This window comes from Symphalangus syndactylus, chromosome 23 (genome assembly GCF_028878055.3).
Source record: "Symphalangus syndactylus isolate Jambi chromosome 23, NHGRI_mSymSyn1-v2.1_pri, whole genome shotgun sequence".
Lineage (NCBI taxonomy): Eukaryota > Metazoa > Chordata > Mammalia > Primates > Hylobatidae > Symphalangus > Symphalangus syndactylus.
Genome location: NC_072445.2, coordinates 27,631,145 through 27,651,389, shown reverse-complemented (window position 1 = coordinate 27,651,389; position 20,245 = coordinate 27,631,145).

Below are 20,245 nucleotides of genomic sequence, written 5' to 3'. Positions count from 1 at the left end.
AAATTCCTCAACACATACACCCTCCCAAGACTAAACCAGGAAGAAGCCAAATCCCTGAATAGACCAATAACAGGCTCTGAAATTGAGGCAATAATAGCCTACCAATCAAAAAAAGTCCAGGGCCAGACGGATTCACAGCCGAATTCTACCAGAGGTACAAAGAGGAGCTGGTACTATTCCTTCAGACACTATTCCAATCAATAGAAAAAGAGGGAATCCTCCCTAACTCATTTTATGAGGCCAGCATCATCCTGATACCAAAGCCTGGCAGAGACACAACAAAAAAAAAGAATTTTAGACCAATATCCCTGGTGAACATTGATGCAAAAATCCTCAATAAAATACTGGCAAACCGAATCCAGCAGCACATCAAAAAGCTTATCCACCATGATCAAGTGGGTTTCATCCCTGGGATGCAAGACTGGTTCAACATACCAAATCAATAAACGTAATCCAGCATATAAACAGAACCAAAGACAAAAACCACATGATTATCTCAATAGATGCAGAAAAGGCCTTTGACAAAATTCAACAGCCCTTCATGCTAAAACTCTCAATAAATTAGGTATTGATGGGATGCATCTCAAAATAATAAAAGCTATTTATGACAAACTCACAGCCAATATGATACTGAATGGGCAAAAACTGGAAGCATTCCCTTTGAAAACTGGCACAAGACAGGGATGCCCTCTCTCACCACTCCTATTCAACATAGTGTTGGAAGTTCTGGCCCAGGTAATCAGGCAAGAGAAAGAAATAAGGAGTATTCAATTAGGAAAAGAGGAAGTCAAATTGTCCCTGTTTGCAGATGACATGATTGTATATTTAGTGTTAATCAATATTTAAATAACTGCATAATTTTGCTTTTTACAACTTTTGATATATGTTTTTTTCCGAATTTAAGCATCAAAAGAATATTATTTAATAGCTATATAATACTAAAACAGTGAACATTAAGTAAAGTAAAAATAGTTTCAAATATATCTCACCATACATAAGAGAGCCAAGTGGACATTAAAGTTAATACTTATATGTGGTAGGTACTGTTTTTGATGACTTCTCCTGTTTTCTCCCTCAGTTTATCCTTAACCTTATCACAGTTCTATGAGTTTTACAGTGTTGTATTTTATAGATGAGGAAACCCCCGCACAGACAGATTAGTTGATTTGTCCTAGTTTACAAATCATGCAATCCCAGGCTTTACTTGTTCCTGGACATAACCAATGGTGCCAACTAGTTACACTGCATGTAATAAACTGTACTGAGTCACTGTTACTTTTCAGCTTGAATTCTTTTCTGTAAAGTTGAATTTATCCACACCGCACCTTTTTCAGTCTATATCAAAACAGGGCATTTACACAAGTGACAAATGGGCCTCATATTCTGTTTAGTGGATCTCCCCTTCACTCTGTTGAAAAGAATAAAGCAAGACATCACTTAAAATTAAAATTTTTGAAAGAAAGTCTCTGAAGAAAATGTGTTTGCCCAATCCCGTAATTCATATTTTGATGATAGTAATAATGTATAAAGTAGGCAATATTTTGAGTTTAAAATCATTTTGAAACATTAAAAATGTTTTTACCTTTATTTGAAATATCAAGAAATACAGAGACATAATTGTTCTGAATCATTTAATATTCTTTCCAGAGTTTCTCCATTTATTTGTATTTTTGCAGTTGCAAATACAGTGAAGAGGAGGATGAAATGAGTCAAGCTGACAGTTTTGGAAAGGATCAGTTCTGTCCTGCCTTGCAGCAATCGCCACAAGCACAGGTTTCCATCTTATTGTTAACGTCCTACTAGCATTTAATCATCACCTGCTACAAAACTCACCCAGGACTTGGATAATGATGAATAACTAGAAAGTATGCCTGAATGTTTCCTAAATATCTGGACTGCTACACAACAAAGCTATTTCATTACCTCTGAAAGTAGAAATATGGTATTAAAGATAAATTCAAAAACAAAATGGCTTTAAAATCTAAGCCAATCTCCTGAATTAATGATTTCATAACCCAGTCACTTTGACAGGTATGTTCAAATTCCACATAATGAACCTGAATGTGCTCTAGAATAGATGAGATAGCAATGTCTCCATTTCTACTCTTACATTCTCGAATTACCCTCCAGTCCCAGAGAAAATAGTCATCGTTCTTTACAATGCTGCTCTCAACTTCTATTTATATTCCTTGATGTCATCCAGTATGCTTTTTGACCTTCTTTTTTCAATTGCTTCCTCTCTGTATTTTATTACCTTATGTAAGAGTAATAATCCACTGCTGGCAAAATGTTTTCACATATACTGAGTCCTCATAACAATCCTAAAGTTAGAAATAATACCAGCCCCCTATATTCAAAATCAGACTTAACTGTACCTTTCCTATCATCCAAGCTCTGTGGATACCAGAAACCAATAAAGAGGAAATTCAGTTATTTTCTTGCCCCTCATTACCATTTCCAAACCCCCTTTGGGGTTCTTGTCTGGTAGAATCACTATTGTTTCCTCCTTTTTTTGCACTATCATCTGCCAACCACAGGGAGTTATGGTCTACATATGGCCTAGAGTCGTCTATTCCATCTCTAGTTCCACAAGTGTTTTGGGTGATGTCAAAGTCTGTGATCAGGGCTTATTCAGCAGCCTATCTTTTTGTCCAATGACCTTCCCCAAATCCACTTACACAGCCACACCCTGGATCTTATCACAACTCAAATCTGCTATACTCCTGAAATTTTTCACAGAGATACACTTGTCTCTATATAGCCTCTTCTCTTTCTTAGTCATTCTACACAACAGCCACATCAGAGCTATATCATTTGTTACAAATCTGTCAATGTAGTTCTGTGTTCACTCTCTTCACTATTCAGCTTTCGTCCAAGACCCAGCTCTTTAAACTTCCTAACCCTATTCTCCATTCTACCCACCATACCAACCTTGTAATCCCCAGAGAAGACTACTTTCTAGTGATTAAAGTTTCTTCTGGAGAAAAGGACCTACTAGGGAGAATTGATGCTACAAAAAATAAATAAATAAATCATAGCTAGGTCTTAAAATCCTCCTGGGCAACCCTCTACACATCTTTAGGTAGTATCTACTCCATTCCCCTCAGTTGCTGTTCCAAATTTTCACATTTCTCAGAAATCTTTACACAACCACATCCTCCCTTAACCTCAGCAGGTGAAATTGCATTCTATTTTGCCAAAAATATTTAGGCAGAAACAAAAAGTATTTTATCCCTTACTGATATGGTTTGGCTATGTCCCCACCCAAATCTCATCTACATTTCCCACTTGTCATGGGAGGAACCCAGTGGGAGGTAATTGAATCATGGGGGTGGCTCTTTCCCATTCTGTTCTCGTGATAGTGAATAAATCTCATGAGATCTGATTTTTTGTTTTTGTTTTTCTTTTTTTTTGTTTTTTTGTTTTGTTTTGTTTTTAGACGGAGTTTCACTCTTGTTGCCCAGGCAGGAGTGCAGTGGTGCCATCTCAGCTCACTGCAACCTCCACCTCCTGGGTTCAAGTGACTCTCTTGCCTCAAGCCTCCCGAGTAGCTAGGATTACAGGCACCTCTCACCACACCTGGCTAATTTGTGTGTGTGTGTGTTTAGTAGAGACGGGGTTTCATCATGTTGGCCAGATTGGTCTCGAATTTCTGAGCTCAGGAGATTCACCTGCCTCGCCTTCCAATGTGCAGGGATTATAGGCATGAGCCACCGTGCCTGGCAGATCTGATGGTTTTAAAAATGGGAGTTTCCCTGTACAAGCTTTCTCTTTTTGCCTGCTGCCATCCATGTAAGACGTGACTTGCTCCTCCTTGCCTTCTGCCAGGATTGTGAGGCTTCCCCAGCCATGTGGAACTGTAAGTCCATTAAACCTCTCTCTTTTGTAAATTGCCCAGTCTCAGGTATGTCTTTATTAGCAGTGTGAAAACAAACTAATACACTTACAAAAATCACCTATGGCTACACCCATTATTTTCACCTATGTATTGAAAGACATCTCCTCTGCTCCTGCTCCAAGATAATTATCCCATCTATACTTCCAATTCCATCTCTGCATTAACTTATTCTTTGTCTTAACCTGGATTCTCCCAAAAGCAGAGCTTGAAATAAAGGATTTTGTACAGATAGTTTATTGGGATTATGCCCAGAGAGAGACAGGATATGAGAAACAGAAGAATGAAACAGAAAATAAGGAAAAACAAGTACAAAGATATAATTTTAAATTGGTCGCCCCAACGAGCAACTGTTTCTTGTTCATGTGCAGTCTTCTGAGAAGTCTTGAGAAATACAACAACTGTCCACCCAGGGGACAAAAGTTAAAAGTATTTGTCTACCAACTTCCATCTCCTATTGGTCAATGGTGGTCCCACAGACATCAGATCCCTAATATATATCTCTGAAATTTTTCCAGTGTCAGACTAGATGGTCAAGAGTCTACTTAAGATTGCCTTGTGAAGTTTCCACAGGTATCTGAATAATACTTATTATGTGGTCTCCACTAATAAGCACACATATACATACACATACCTGTTCCTGCTGTGGTTCCCCCATTACTCATCCAACTAATTGCCTAAGCCACAGAACTAGAATTATCCTTGATTCTTCCTCCCTTGTTAGTATTTCACTCCAATATTTCACAATTTCTCACTGCTCCTTACCTCCTTGATATCTTTAAATCAATCCCTTCCTTGTATCTCTTCTGTCACTGTATTATTTCAGGTTCTCATCACTTTTCACTCTGATTACTCCAATTTCTATAGTTTTGCTGGCTTCCGCTCAATCATCTTTTAATTACTTTCAGTATGAGGGTGTTAAAGGTCCAAATATGAGCTCCTGAGACAAAGATATAAGTGCAGATAGTTTTGGCGAATTATTCCTGAAGGCAGAGTAAGTGAGTAGGAAGAGTAAAAGCAGAAGAAAGTTATTAAAGGTTGCATTTATGGCTGTGGGTAACTGAGGACCCCTGAGATTTTCCACTTGTGACCTTCTGAGGAACCATGTATAACATATTTTTGAATTCTTCCTACCAAAGGATGTAGAAGTTGATGATTGCTCTTGGACTGTGCTGTGTGTAGGGTAAACATGTGATCAGGGGGAAAAAAAAAACATGCTTGGGCAAAAAAAGACTTATTTTTCTCATTTTGCTATTTGTTTCCTATTTGCCTTACAGCTTTTTTGTCCCCATTTCCCATATTACTAGCTTATTTTGTGTTTAGTGTTTTTTTTGTTGTAAAACGTTTAAATTTCTTTCTCATTTACTTTTTAAATATTCTATAGCTATTTTCTTTGTGGTTACCATGGATTATTACATTTAACATCCTAGAGATAGAACATTGTAACTTGAATTTTTACCAGTTTAACTTCAACAAAATACAAAAACTCTACTCCTTTAAAAGCTCTGTCCCCACCCCTTTCTCTGGTGGATATCACAAAATTACATCTTTATATGTTGTGTGCCCCAAACTAATATTTATTTGAAATGCATTAGCCACTTATATATAAAAAAGTGGATTTATGAACCAATAGTAACAGCTTTTAGATTAAAAATTGTTTTTTAAATGTTTTAATCTTTTAAATCACATAGAAAACGAAGTTATAAACCATTATTACAATACTACTTGCTTTTATAATTGTTCATATATTTACTTTTATTAAGATTATTATTTCTTTTATGCCTTCTAGTTACTGTCTAGTGTCCTTTCAATTCAACTTGCTGGGCTCCCCTAAGCATTTCTTAAGGGACAGGTCTAGTGGTAACAAACTTCTTCAGCTTTTGTTTATCTGCAAATGCCTTAATTTCCCCACCACTTTTGAAGGACAGTCTTACTATATATAGGGTTTTTGGCTGGCACTTTTTTTTTCTTTTTGCACTTTAAATAAATTGACCCACTGACCTCCTGACCTTTAAAGTTTCTGATGAGAAATATGTAGATAATCTCATTAAGAATCTCTTGTGTGTGATGAGTTGCTTCTCTGTTTTTAAGACTCTGTCTTCATTTTTCAAATAATTATTGTATGTGTTGGTGTGGGTTTTCTTTTTTGAGTTCATCTTACTTGGAGGTTGTTAAGCTTATTGGATGATTATATCAATGTCTTCTATCAATCCTTTGGGGAGTTTTCAGTCATTATTTCTTAAAATATTCTCTCTGCCCCCTTCTCCCTTCTCCTTCTGGAATTCCCCCCCAAAACAATATATATATATATATATATATATATATAGTTCCATTAGGTCTGTTAGGTGGTATTCTACAGGTCCCTTAGGCTCTGTTCATTTTTCTTCAAATAATTTTTGACACGGGTTCCAAAACCATTCAATGGGAAAAGGGCAATCTTCAATAAATGGTGCTAGGGTCACTAGATATTCACATGCAAAATAATCAAATTGGGCCCCTACCTAAAATCACATACAAAAAATAGCTCAAAATGCATCAAAGGCCTAAATGTAATATCTAAAACATACGGTAAAAGCTTCACGAGATTGGATGTGGCAGTGATTTCTTGGATGTGATACCAAAGACACAGACAACAATAGAAAAAATAAACAAATTGAACTTCACAAACATTTTTAAAAATTATACATCAAAGACACTATTGACAAAATTAAAAGGTGATCCACAGAATGGGAGAAAATATTTGCTAATCATATATGTGATAAGGGATAGATAATCAGAGTATATAGAGAACTCCTAAAACTCAACAACAACAACAACAAAACAAACAACTTGATTCAAAAATAGGCAAAGGACTTATGTAGTCATTTCTCCAAAAAAGATATACAAATGGCTAATAAGCACATGAAAGAATACTCAGCATTACTAATCACTAGAAAAATGCAAATCAAAACTACAATAAGATAGCACCTCACATTATGATAATGAGACTAATGATAATAACCTCATCAGAATGGCTACAAAAACAAAACAAAGCAAAACAAAAAAACCCAGAAAACAACTAATGTTGGCAAGAATGTGGAGAAGTCAGAATGCTTGTGCACTACTGGTGACAAGGTAAAATGGTACCACTGCTTGGAAAACAATGTGATGATTCCTCCAGAAATTAAAAATAGAATTATCATATGATGTAGCAATTTCACTTCTGGGTAGATATACAAAACAATTGAAGGCAGGGTCTCAAAGAGATATCTGTATACCCATGTTTATAGTAGCAATTTTTACAGTAGCCAAGACATGGAAGCAACCCAAGACACTATCAACAGATAAATTGGTAAGCAAAATGTAGTATATGCATACAATGAAATATTATTGAAGCTTAAAGAGAAAGAAAATCCAAATACATGCTAGAATAGGATGAACCTTGAGGACATTATGCTAAGTGAAATAAACCAGTCACAAAAAGACAAATGCTGTATGATTCCACTTCTATGAGGTATGTAGAATCATCAAAATCATACAGAAAATAGAATGAAGGTTGTCTAGGGTTGGGTGGATGTGAGCGAACGGACTATCATTGTTTAATGGGTACAGAGTATCAGTTTTACAAGATGAAAGTGTTAGAGAAATGGATGATGCCAATGGTTGCACAGCATTATGAGTCTATTTAATATCACTGATCTGCATACTTAAAGTGGTTAAGATGGTAAATTTTATGTTATGTACATTTTACAAAAATAAAAACATTTAAAAACACGCTTATTATGTAAAATAGAGACTGTAAAAGTTTCTATCAGGATTTTGGCAATGTTTAGCTGAATACTTTGCTTCAGGGTCTCTCACAAGGCTGCAATAAAAGTTCAACTGGGGCAGAATTTTCTTCCAAGAGCATTCATTATAGGCAAGATTCAGGTCAGTGTGGATTGTTGTATTAAAAGTCTCAGTTCTTTGCTCGTAGTTCGCCAGAGGCTACCCTCAATTTTTTGCTATGTGGACCTCTCTAACATGGCAACTTGTTTCATGAAATGTAGAAAGATACTCTGCTAGAAAGATAGAAGATTAAATTCTGTAATCAAATAATGAAAGTGACATCTCATCACTTTTGCTGTATTGTATAGGTTAGAAGAAAGTCACTAAATCAACCTGCACTCATGGAGAAAATATTACATGAATGTGTGAATGCTAGAAGGTAGGATTATTGAGGGCCTCTTAGAAACTACCTATCACACCTTTCTAAATTCCCACCACATCTCTAACATGTGGTTTTCTGTGTAATCATCCAAAGTACACGTTTGTATTAAAAAAAAAGGATCATGTTATTTCAAACCTTTGTATCTTTGTAAACTTCTGATCACTTGACTAACCTCTCTATTTTTTCTTCATTTAATTACACTAGTTAAATTTAAATGTGCTGCCTTTGTGTTCTCACAGCACCTTGCTCAAATATATATTGTTGCTCTTAACCCTGTAATCTAATTATTTATTTACTCATCATCTCATTCCCTAAACTATTAATGTCCTGAAGCCCATATCCTTACTACAGTGTTTGAACCCTAGCACAGTGTCTTAAACATTATGATTGCTTAATTAATATATCTGGGGCAAATGGATGAGTATTATTTTCATCTTATAGATCAGGGAATTAAGACAAAATGAATCAGGGAGTTATCAATATCTCACAGCTTATAAATTAGAAAGCCAATTTTCAAATAGATGCTCTTTCTTCCATACATAGGAAGGTGGATCCTGACTCAGTTTGTTATTTGTATTATAGCCCCTATTGTTATTATTACTATTAACATTCTATTTTATATCAACTGACTTCTTTTCCCTCGCATGTAAGCAAGCTAGGGTCTCCTATAATTAAAGTAAGTTGGAGGTAGGAAGAAGACATTTTCTTGACCTTGATGTTCTTCTAGGTTATATTTTAACTTGTGTTTTTATTCTCAAACATCCTCAATTTATCCTTAGAATTTTCCGAGTTTTGAATTTTCCAAGTTTTGTTGCAACTCCCATTTTTTTGAATTTCATCTTCATCATTTTGTTAACATCCGTGCTGAGTTGTCTAGTGGTTATATGGATGTGTGTATGTGTGTGTGTGTGTTGTTGTTGTTGTTGCTGTTGTTGATACTTGCCTGTGTGTTTTCATTGAATTCAGTTTAACTCTGGTTATTATTGACATTCCTTCCTGAAGTACGTTTTTCTGTGGCATTAAGATTAGTACTTCCCCTACCCATCCAACCACCCCCTTCCTCTCCTACCATTTCATACCTCTTGCATAACTCATAAGCCTGTTCCAAAACTCAATACTCATGTTGCTTTCATCTCATCTCAATGCTTCAACTAGATATTTTATGATAATTTCCCAATTTATATTTCAAATAATACCTCATTTCACAATTATGCTGTGTATAATTTCATAAAAGACCTTTTTACCTGAATATTCTATTATCAACTGAAACCCCTTAATTTTATCATTTTTTCAGCTTCCATTCTACCAGTAACCATACCTCTTTCCCATACTAGTCAACAGTCTTGATTGTATTCTGCGTATGACACATAGCACTTGTTCATGCCCTAACCTCTTTGAGTCTGGTCTTTTAAATCCTACAATGCTACCTTGTATAACACTCTGAGAAACTGATGACAGACAACTCATCCTAAATTATTTATCACTCTCCTTTTTATAACCTTCAGTGGTTATCAGTTTGTACATGATTACATCCACATTTCTTCATTCCTCAAAGTCTCAGTGTTTTCATCTGCGAAGGAGGGGAGTAATATACTCTAATTCCTGAGATAGAAGACTAGATTAAGTGATATAAAATAGATATCCGGCTCATAATAAGTGCACAATAAATACATAAACTATTTTTAGTTTCTAAAATGCAGTTTCTACTTCAGCAGTCAAGTCTATTTGCTGTCTTATAAATTTTTCTGGCACATTTAGGCTTCAATGACTTCCCCTACATAATTACTTCTATGACATTTTATAGTTCCCTTAAATAATCAAATTCTAATTATTCTTCAAAGTAATGATCTCATTCTGCCTCCTCCTTAAAGCCTTATCCATTTTGCAGTGAGTGAGCTACTCTTCCTCTGTAACCATTTAACAGGTAAAGGTATGTCTGTATCATTCAGTTGACTTTTAGCAGATTCTGTGCTTTGTTACAAATGGCTCCAGAGTATGCAATTTGTCTCTCTACCTGGAGACTAAGCTTCTTGAAGTCAAGAGGACATATGTCTTCTCTTTATTATCTTCTGTTCTTTAGAACAGAACAATTATCTGGCTTATCTGCCACTTGTCCCTACATGCCCCAAATGCTCTAGTCATTCTAGTCTCTTCAGCAAACCTGTCATGACATACTTACATATTCGGTCATGATGTTCCTACCATGTCCTTCCTTCTGTATTCATTTGAACTCTTTCTTTCAAGTCTCATCTTCTCCATGAAGTCTACTCAAATATTTCAATCCCCATATTCTTTCTCCTATAAATTCCTACAGTTACCAACCATTATTACATGGTACTACAAGGGCCATGACATGTACTTCTGAATCCTGTGTGGCGTTTGACCCTCTGTCTAGGACTTAATAATGAATATTTGTTGGTTGGTTGATTGATCAATAAGCATAATTTTCCTTTTATTTTATCACATTTTTATTTTATAAAAATTTTATAAAAATATAGCCTAACAACATGTAAACTATTATTACCATAAAGAGTAGTCAGAGAGAAGTCTATGTTCTAGGCCTATGGTTAATAGGCGTAACACACCCATTTTCTCATAAGGATGCCAAATTAACATATGCTTTCTTAAAAGATATTAAGTCAAACTATATCTTAAATGGGTAAAATATTTCACAAATGTGATATAAATTATTTCCCATACAACTATACCAGACACTTAAGTTTTATATATGTGGATTTTACTTTTTAAAAAAAGTATTTTCCCAAATTGCACTATTACAGAGATTTGCTTTCCTTCTAGGTGAGTCATCTTTTCATAATGATTCATAATCTTTTACAGAGTCCCTTAAAATCAGACTCTCTTTTATAAGAACAAATTTGAGGGGAAAAACACTTTTGTGCATTTACCATCAATTGTAAATAGATTCAAAGTGGTCGTTGAGATACATGGGTTTGACATCATCCTTAGAGACAGAAGGATAAGGGAAAAAATGAAACAAACTTTTGTTTGCTAATGGTCTTGCTATGCACTTACTGGTTTAACACCACATTCGTCTTAATGTAAATAGCTTCTGAAGATGTTCATTTATAGGAAAACACTTTAGAACACATTAGAAAGGAAACAGTTATCTAGCCAATAATGAATTATCTAGCCAATAATGAGATATGCAGAAAAGTGTCAAGAATGTCTACTTCTTTGTCTGCAATAGCAACATGACTATGTCAAATCTGTTGTTATTCTAATCTAGAACCACGTTGTATAAAGCAGGGTTTGGCCAGCTATAGCCCATGGACCAAATTCCTCTCTTTCGCCTGTTTTTGTAAGTAGTTTTATTGGAACATAGACACATCCATTCATTTATATATTGTCTATAGCCATTTTCACAACACAGAAGTAGAGCTGAGTAGTTCAACAGAGACAACAACATCTAAAATACTTACTATCTGGCCCTTTATACAAAAGGTTTACCAAACTCTACTTTAAAATATGTTATGTAAAATTCTTAATCTGAGGTTAACCTGATGAATACATGCCATCTCTATCCTTATCAAAGGATTTGGAGAATCAATGAAAAAGGCAATGGGACTGAAAAATGTGCATTTGTAATGAATTAACTAGTAATTCTTATCAAACATACGTGGCTACTGTTGTAATTTGCAGTCTTATCATTATTGGTCAAATTTATTAAGCTTCTATTATGTGCCAAGCACCTTATATGCAGTATCTCATTTATTCCACACAAAAAGCTTTGTAACATAGATACTATTTATTATAATGTCAATTTTTGAAATGATGAAACTGAAAAGCAAAGAGCTAAAGTAACTTGCCCAGAGTTACACACTAAAGAACAGGAAGGGCAGGAGTCAAAAAACAAATCGATTCAAATCTGCAATTCATATTCTAAACCCTATGTTCAGTAGACAACCCTACAAACTGGGGAGAGAAACAAAGGACTATACAAAACTCAATTTCTGCCTGATCCTGCAGTAAGCTGTCTGAACAGTTGTTTATATTGCAGACAAAACAAATACATCTGGAGAGTAAACATATCTGATAACAATAACAATAACTTAAGCATATTCTTAAAATAACCCTGTATGGTAGATGCACCTGAATATGTGTTCTGAGCTAAGGAATCAGGAGTGGCCAACCTGGAGATTTGTTCCTTGTCCATGAAGAGCATCTGAGCCTTCACCCCATCCTGTGGAACACAGGCCATACAGGGGATTAGGGCCCTGAGTCTTGGGTTAAATGAAGGCTGTCAGTTGGAGGTCATTAACAGGTAGGTATTAAGTGAAAATGCTACATAAACTGCATGCTGTTTGTAAGTGGTTGTCATTTTCCTGCCCAGCCCACTGCCACTTGGCTGTGCCATTATCTTGTACAGCCCACTACCACTGGACTATAGGAAGGCAGATACGTAATGCCCACCACCAGTGGACTGTATGTAAGGTGGATATCTTACCCAGCCTGCTGCCATTGGACTGTTTCTGTATGTAAGGCAGTTCTCCTATCCTGCCCTCTGCTACTGGACTCTCTTCCCTGTATATAATCCCCTAATAAAACCCCATGTCTCGTTAGCTGGCTCTGGGCCTCTTCTTGGGTATCTTGAACCTGATGCCTTCCTTACTGAGGTTAATAGAGGTTCAGCATCATACATTGACTATGGGAGGCACTTGAGGCATTGTAAATTTATTGTTCTATATAATTTCCAAATCAACCTCTGAACTGAGCTCCATTATCCACCAGTTTTTACAAATGAAAAGAGAAAAGATTAGGTCACTTGTTGAAGGTCACACAGAAAATAACAACAGGTTCTCTGTTAAATCACTCTATAGTGTCCTACCCAATAGTCAATAAACAATACCTACACAACCAAAGCTTCAAACAACTTTTACGTTTCTCACTCATAAATATGAGCAGATATCCAAGAAACATTAGCCCTCAGGGAAATATTCTAACGTAAAAACAAGCAAACAAAAGGGAAGTAATCAAAGAGATTGAGGGAGCAAGATGGTGGAATAGAAGGCTCCACTGACTGTCTCCCATCCCCACAAGGACACCAAGTTAACAGCTGTCTACAAAGAGAAAAACACCTTCATAAGAACCAAAAATCAGGTGAGGGACTGGTTTTAACTCTGTATCACTGAAAGAGGCACTGAAGAGATAGAAAAAACAGTTTCGAATCACGGACACCACTGCTCCCCCACCCCCACGGCAGGGGCAGTGTGGTATGCAGAGCATCTCTGGGTACTGGGGGAGGGCACAGTAATGGTGAAGCATTGGACTCAGTACTGCTGTCCTGTTAGAGCAGAAAGGAAAAGTGGACCATACTCTGTTGATGCCTGCCCATGGAGAAAACATTTAAACCAGCCCTAGCCAGAAGGGATCGCTGATCCCAGAGAACCAAACTTGAGTTCCTGGAAACTTTATTACCGTGGGCTAAGTGCTTTGTGCTCTAAATAAACTGGAAAGGCAGGCTAGGCCATAAGTACTGTAACTCATAGGAAAGTCCTAGTACTAAACTGGACTCAGAGACAGTGGACTTGGGGGGCATATGACCTACTAAGATACCACCTAGGATGGCTAAGAGAGTGCTGGCATCACCCCTCCCATAACCCTAGTCTGCACAGCTCATGACTCCAAAAGAGAACCATTCCTTCTGCTTGAGGAGTGGAGACGGGAGAGTGGGAAGAACTAGTCTTGCATCTTGGATACTACCTCAGCCACAGCAGGATAGGGCACCAGTCAGAGTTGTGAGGCCCACAATCCAGGATCCAGCTCCTGGATGACATTTCTAGACACACCCTCGGCCATTGCCCTGGATGAAAAGGCCCAGTACTGGCACCACCTACTAGCTAAAGAGCCCTTGGGCCCTAAACAATCAGCAGTGATAACCAAATACTAAGTTGAGGGCCTTGGGCGAGCCTCTGAGACTTGCTGGCTTCAGGTGAGACTCAGCACATTTCTAGCTGTGGTGGCTATGGGGCCAAACTCCATCTGCGTGAGAAAAGTAGAGTGCAAAATAAACGGGACTTTGTTTTGCTCCTTAGGTACTGATGCGGAAGCGGGGCAGGGAGGTGCTGGGAGGAGAAGGGCTAGTCCCTGGCAAGGGCTCCACCCCCAGGCCTGTGCCCATGGACCTAGGTGAAGATGGGCACTCCTGCCTTGGCGCCCAAATGTAGCATTTCCCAAGACCACCTGGCCTGTCATGTCCCCATCATGTGCCTATAAAAACCCTGAGACCCTAGCAGGCACACACACACAGGCAGCTGGACATCTAGAGGAGCATATCAGTGGAGGAACACATGGGCGGCTGGACGTCAAGAGTAACACACTGGCGTAGGAGAACACCACCACAGGAGCACACCACCACGTCAGCAGGCCATTGACAGGTGGAACAACATGGGGTTTCGCTGGGGCAGTCGTAGGAGAGCCCGAGCTACCAAGTGGCCCGACCCCAGGGGAAAACCATGTCCTTTCTGGCTCCACAGTCTGCTGAGAGCTAACTCCACTCACAAAAACCTTGCAGTCATTCTCCAAGCCCACATGTGATCCAATTCTTCCCATACACCAACCCAAGAACCCTGGGATACAGAAAGCCCTCTATCCTTGCAATAAGACAAGGGTCTAATTGAGTTGACTAACAGAAGCTGCTGATGGACAGTTAAACTAAAAGAACACCCTGTAACACATGCCCACTAGGGCTTCAGCTGTAAACATTCACCCCTAGACACTGCCATGGGATCAGAGATCTACAGCCTGCCCGTCTGTGTGCTCCCCTAGAGGTTTGAGCAGCGGGACACTGAAGAAGTGAGCCACACCCTCATCACACACCCTGCAAGGGGGACAAGAGAACTTTTCCCATTTCAATACCAGCACAGACACAGGGGAGTAGAGCACCAAGTGAGTTCTTGGGGTCCCTGATTTCAGGAATTGAATCTTAGACAGCATCTTTGGGCCTCCCTGGGCCAGAAGGGAGCCCACTGACCTGAAGAGTGAACTCCAGGCCAGACAGTATTTACCACAAACTGACTTCAGAGCCCTTGGGTAGCATCTTGGGATGTGACCTGGGCCAGAAGGGAGCTCACTGCCCTTGGGCCTTAAGGGAACATCAGCAGTAGTGTGGCAGTATTCCCTGTGGCCTGGGTGGCAGTGGCTACAAAGTGAGGCTCTTCTGCCTTTGGAAAGGATGGGAAACAGTGCGAAGGATTGTGTCTTGTGGATTGAGTGCCAGCTCAGCCACAGTACAATAGAACACCAAGTAGACTTCTAAGGTTTTTGACCCTAGTCCCTGTCTTCCAGATGGCACCTTGGACCTCGGACCCACCTGGGTCCTGGGGGAACTTGCCACCCTAAAGGGAAGGATAGTTCACACTTTTGGCAGAGTTTGCCACCTGCTGATTGCAGAGCCCCATGGCCTTGAGCAAACATAGGCTGTAGCCAGGGAGTGGTTACAGTAGGCCTTGAGGGAGACCCAGTGCTGTGCTGGCTTCAGGTATGACTCAACATAGTCATAGGGGTGGTGGCCACAGGGGTGTTTGAGTCACTCCATCCCCAGCTTTAGGTGGCTCAGAATAAAAAAAGACTCCATTTTTTTGGGAGAAGTGGAGGGAAGAGATCAAGAGTCTCTGTCCAGTAATCCAGAGAGTTCTCCTGAATCTTGTCCAAGAACATCAAAGCAGTACCTCTACAAGTCTGCAAGAACCAGCGTTACCAGGCTTGCGGTACTCCCTAAAGCAGATGCAGCTCAGATCACAACACCCAAGTTTTTTAGAATATATGGAAAGTGTGAAGAGATACAGGTACAAACAAGCCCAAACAGTGAAGACTGCAGTAAATCCCTAACTTGTCAATGTCCATTCACCAAAGAACATCTACTAGCATCAACACCATCCAGGAAAATGACCTCACAACATGAACTAAATAAGCCACTAGTAACCAATCCTGGAGAAACAGAAAATGTAACCTTTTGAACACAGAATTCAAAATACCTGTGCTGAGGAAACTCAAAAAAATTCAAGATAACACACAGAAGGAATTCAGAATTCTATCAGAAAAAAAAAAAGATATTGAAATAATTTAAAAGAATCAAGCAGAAATTCTGGAGTTGAAAAATGCATCAGAATCCTTTAAGACAAGAATTGATCAAGCACAAGAAAGAATTAGTGAGCTTGAAGACAGGCTATTTGGAAATACACAGTCGGAAGAGACAAAAGACAAAGGAATAAAAAACAATGATACACACCTACAGGATCTAGAAAATCACTTCAAAAGGGCAAATCTGAGTTATGGGCCTTAAAGAGAAGATAGAGAAAAAGATAGGAGTACAAATTTTATTCAAAGAGATAATAATAGAGAACTTCCAAAACCTAGAGAAAGATATCAATATCCGAATACAAGAAGGTTGTAGAACACCAAGCAGACTTAACCCAAAGAAGATTACCTCAAGCCACTTAATAATCAAACTCCCAAAATCAAGCATAGGGAAAGAATCCTAAAAGCAACAAAAGAAGAGAAACAAATAACATACAATGGAGTTCCAATATGTCTGGCAGGAGACTTTTCAGTGGAAATATTATAGTCCAGGAGAAATAATATGTCATATTTAAAATGTGCAAAGAAAAAAGGATACTTTAGAACAGTATATCCAACAAAAGTATCCTTCAAACATGAAAGAGAAATAAAGACTTTCCCACACAAACAAAAGCTGAGATATTTCATTAACACCAGACCTGTCCTACAAGAAATGCTAAAGACAGTACTTCAATCAGAAAGAAAAGAATGTTAATTAGCAATAAGTAATCACCTGAAGGTACAAAACTTACTAATAATAGTAAGTTCACAGGAAAACACAGAAACATTATGACATTGTAACTGTGGTGTATAAACTACTCTTATCCTAAGTAGAAAGACTAAATGATCTGAACAAAAATAATAACTAGAGCAATTTTTCAAGACATATAAATGGAAACAACAAAAAGTTATAAAGCAGGGACAATATTAAGGCATCGAGTTTTATTAGTTTTCTTTTTACTTGTTCGTTTATTCAAACGGTATTAAGTAGTTATCGGGTTAAAATAATGGGTTATAAGATAGCATTTGCAACCGTTGTGGTAACCTGAAACCAAAATACAATGCATATACAAAAAATAAAAAGCAAGAAACTGAATCATATCACCAGGGAAAATAACCTTCACTAAAGGAAGACAGAAAGGAAAGAAGGAAGAGAAGGCCACAAAACAATGAGAAAACAAATAACAAAATGGCAGGAGTAAGTCCATACTTATCAATAATAACACTGAATGTAAATGGACTAAACTCTCCAATCAAAAGACATAGGGCCAGGCGTGGTGGCTTATGCCTGTAATCCCAGCACTTTGGGAGGCCAAGGTGGGTAGATCACTTGAGGTCGGGAGTTAAGACCAGCCTGACCAACATGGAGAAACCCTGTCTCTACTAAAAAAAGTCCAAAATTAGCTGGGCATGGCGGCACATGCCTGTAATCCCAGCTACTCTGGAAGCTGAGGCAGGAGATCGCTTCAGTCCGGGAGGCAGAGGTTGCGGTGAGCCAAGATTGCGCCATTGCACTTCAGCCTAGGTGACAAGAGCGGGACTCCGTCTCAAAAAACAAAACAAAACAAACAAAAAAGACATAGAGTGGCAAAAAGGATGAAAAACAAAATCCATTGTTCTATTGCCTACAAGAAACATCTTGCACCTAAAATTGCACACATAGACTAAAAATAAAGGGATGGAAAAGCATATTCCAGGCCAATAGAAACCACAAAAAGAACAGAAGTAGCTATACTTATATCAGACAAAATATATTAAAATATACATTATATATAAGCATATTATATATCATAATAATATGAAAATATATTATATATTATATGTTATTTCAAGACTAAAACTATAAGAAGAGACAAGGTCACTACATAATAATAAAGGGGCCAATTTAGCAAGAGGACATAACCATTCTTAATATATATGCACCCAACATGGAGCACTCAGGTATAGAAAGCAAATATTACTAGAGCTAAAGACAGAGATAGGCTTCAATACAATAATAGCTGGAGATTTCAACACCCCACTTTCAGCATTGGACATGTCTTTCAGACAGAAAAACAACAAAGAAACATCAGGCTTAATCTGCACTTCAGAACAAAAGGACCTAATAAATATTTACAGAACATTTTATCCAAGAGCTGCAGAATACACATGCTTTTCCTCAGCACATGGATTATTCAGTCATTTTCAACAACGTAAATGGAACTGGAGATCATTATGTTACGTGAAATAAGCCAGGCACAGAAAGACAAACATCACATGTTCTCACTTATTTGTGGGACCTGAAAATCAAAACAATTTAACTCATGGATGTAGAGAGAAGAATGGTAACCAGAGCTGGGGAGGGTAGTTGTGGTTGGCTGGGAGGCAGGAATTGTTAATCGGTATGAAAACACGGAATAATAAGACCTACTATTTGATAGCACAACAGGCTGACTTCAGTCAATAATAGCTTAATCATACATAAAATAGCTAACATAATGTAATTGGATTGTTTGTAATACAAAGGATAAATGCTTGAGGGGATGGATAATCCATTCTCCATGCTGTGCTTATGTCACATTGCATGCCTGTTTCAAAGCATCTCATGTATCCTATGATTATATATACCTACTATGTACCCACACAAATTAAAAATTAAAAAAATTAAAAACAGACAGTGAGGAAATTTTTTAAAATACCAATAATTACTATACTGGGAAAGTAAGAAAAGATGCTTTATCTATGAAACACAAACAGGATGTTAATTTTTCAAAGGAGGCTATCCAAATCACAAGAACTAGGTTCTGGAAAATAAAAATATGAGAGAACAAGTTCAATAGGAGAAGTAGAGCAAATAAATAACAACAGAAATACAGGGATGTAAATAACAGAAGAAAAGTAATATTATTACAAGATTAGAACACTCAGTATGCATTAGTATTGCCAAAAATTATCTTTTTTTTTTTTTTTTTTGAGACGGAGTCTCGCTCTGTCACCCAGGCTGGAGTGCAGTGACGCAATCTCGGCTCACTGCAAGCTCCGCCTCCCGGGTTCACGCCATTCTCCTGCCTCAGCCTCTCTGAGTAGCTGGGACTACAGGCGCCCGCCACCACGCCCAGCAATTTTTTTTTGTATTTTTAGTAGAGACGGGGTTTCACCGTGGTCTCGATCTCCTGACCTCGTGATCCACCCGCCTCGGCCTCCCAAAGTGCTGGGATTACAAGCGTGAGCCACCGCGCCCGGCCAAGAAATTATCAAATAAATAATTTAAACAGTTTTTCAGAACTGATGGATATGTTTCCAAAATGAATAGGGCCCACTGAGTGACCAGCATGGTGAAAAAAGACCCACATTAATAGACATCATCACTAAAATTAACAGGATGAAACATAAATAGAACTGGAACACTTCCAGAGAGAGAGAAAAAAAAGTGAGTTCACATTTAAAATACTTTACAACAGAAAAACACAATTTCTCAGCAACATCAGAAGCTTAAAGAAAATTGAACAAGGTATTCTTTATTTTCTGCATGAATTGTAAATTCTGAGCGTCATGTTAAAGATTTCCACTAGGATTTTCATGTTGCTAGTTTCTCTTTGTGTAGCTAACAGTTTTGCCTTGACTGTTTTGATCCTATTTTCTTTGTTATATAAAGTTTTATTTGTCATTTCTTCATGGTTTGTTTTACCTTGGATTTTTCATTATATTATATATTCTTCTTGTCCTTTTTAAATCATCATACATTGAATTCAACTTTAACATTAGTCAGGTCACCTCTATTCTGCAATTTAGTACATTTTTTAGAAGTTTTGCCACTTCATAATTTCCAACAGCCTGATTCTTTTATTTTAGAAATGTATTATGAATACTAAAAATATTTAAATATATTTGACCATATATTTCTCTGGCAATATCAAAAACTGAAAAGTGTCCGTGATAGTTCACATACTCCCCAACTCCCACCAAAAGTTAATGAGCACTTTAATTTTAAGTTTCATAATAAAGTGTTCCTATTGACTTATTAAAAAAAAAAAGAACCATGAAAATATTTCAGAAAGTGGGAAAAATATATTTTATTGTTTTAGGATAATGATTCTGGAACTAAT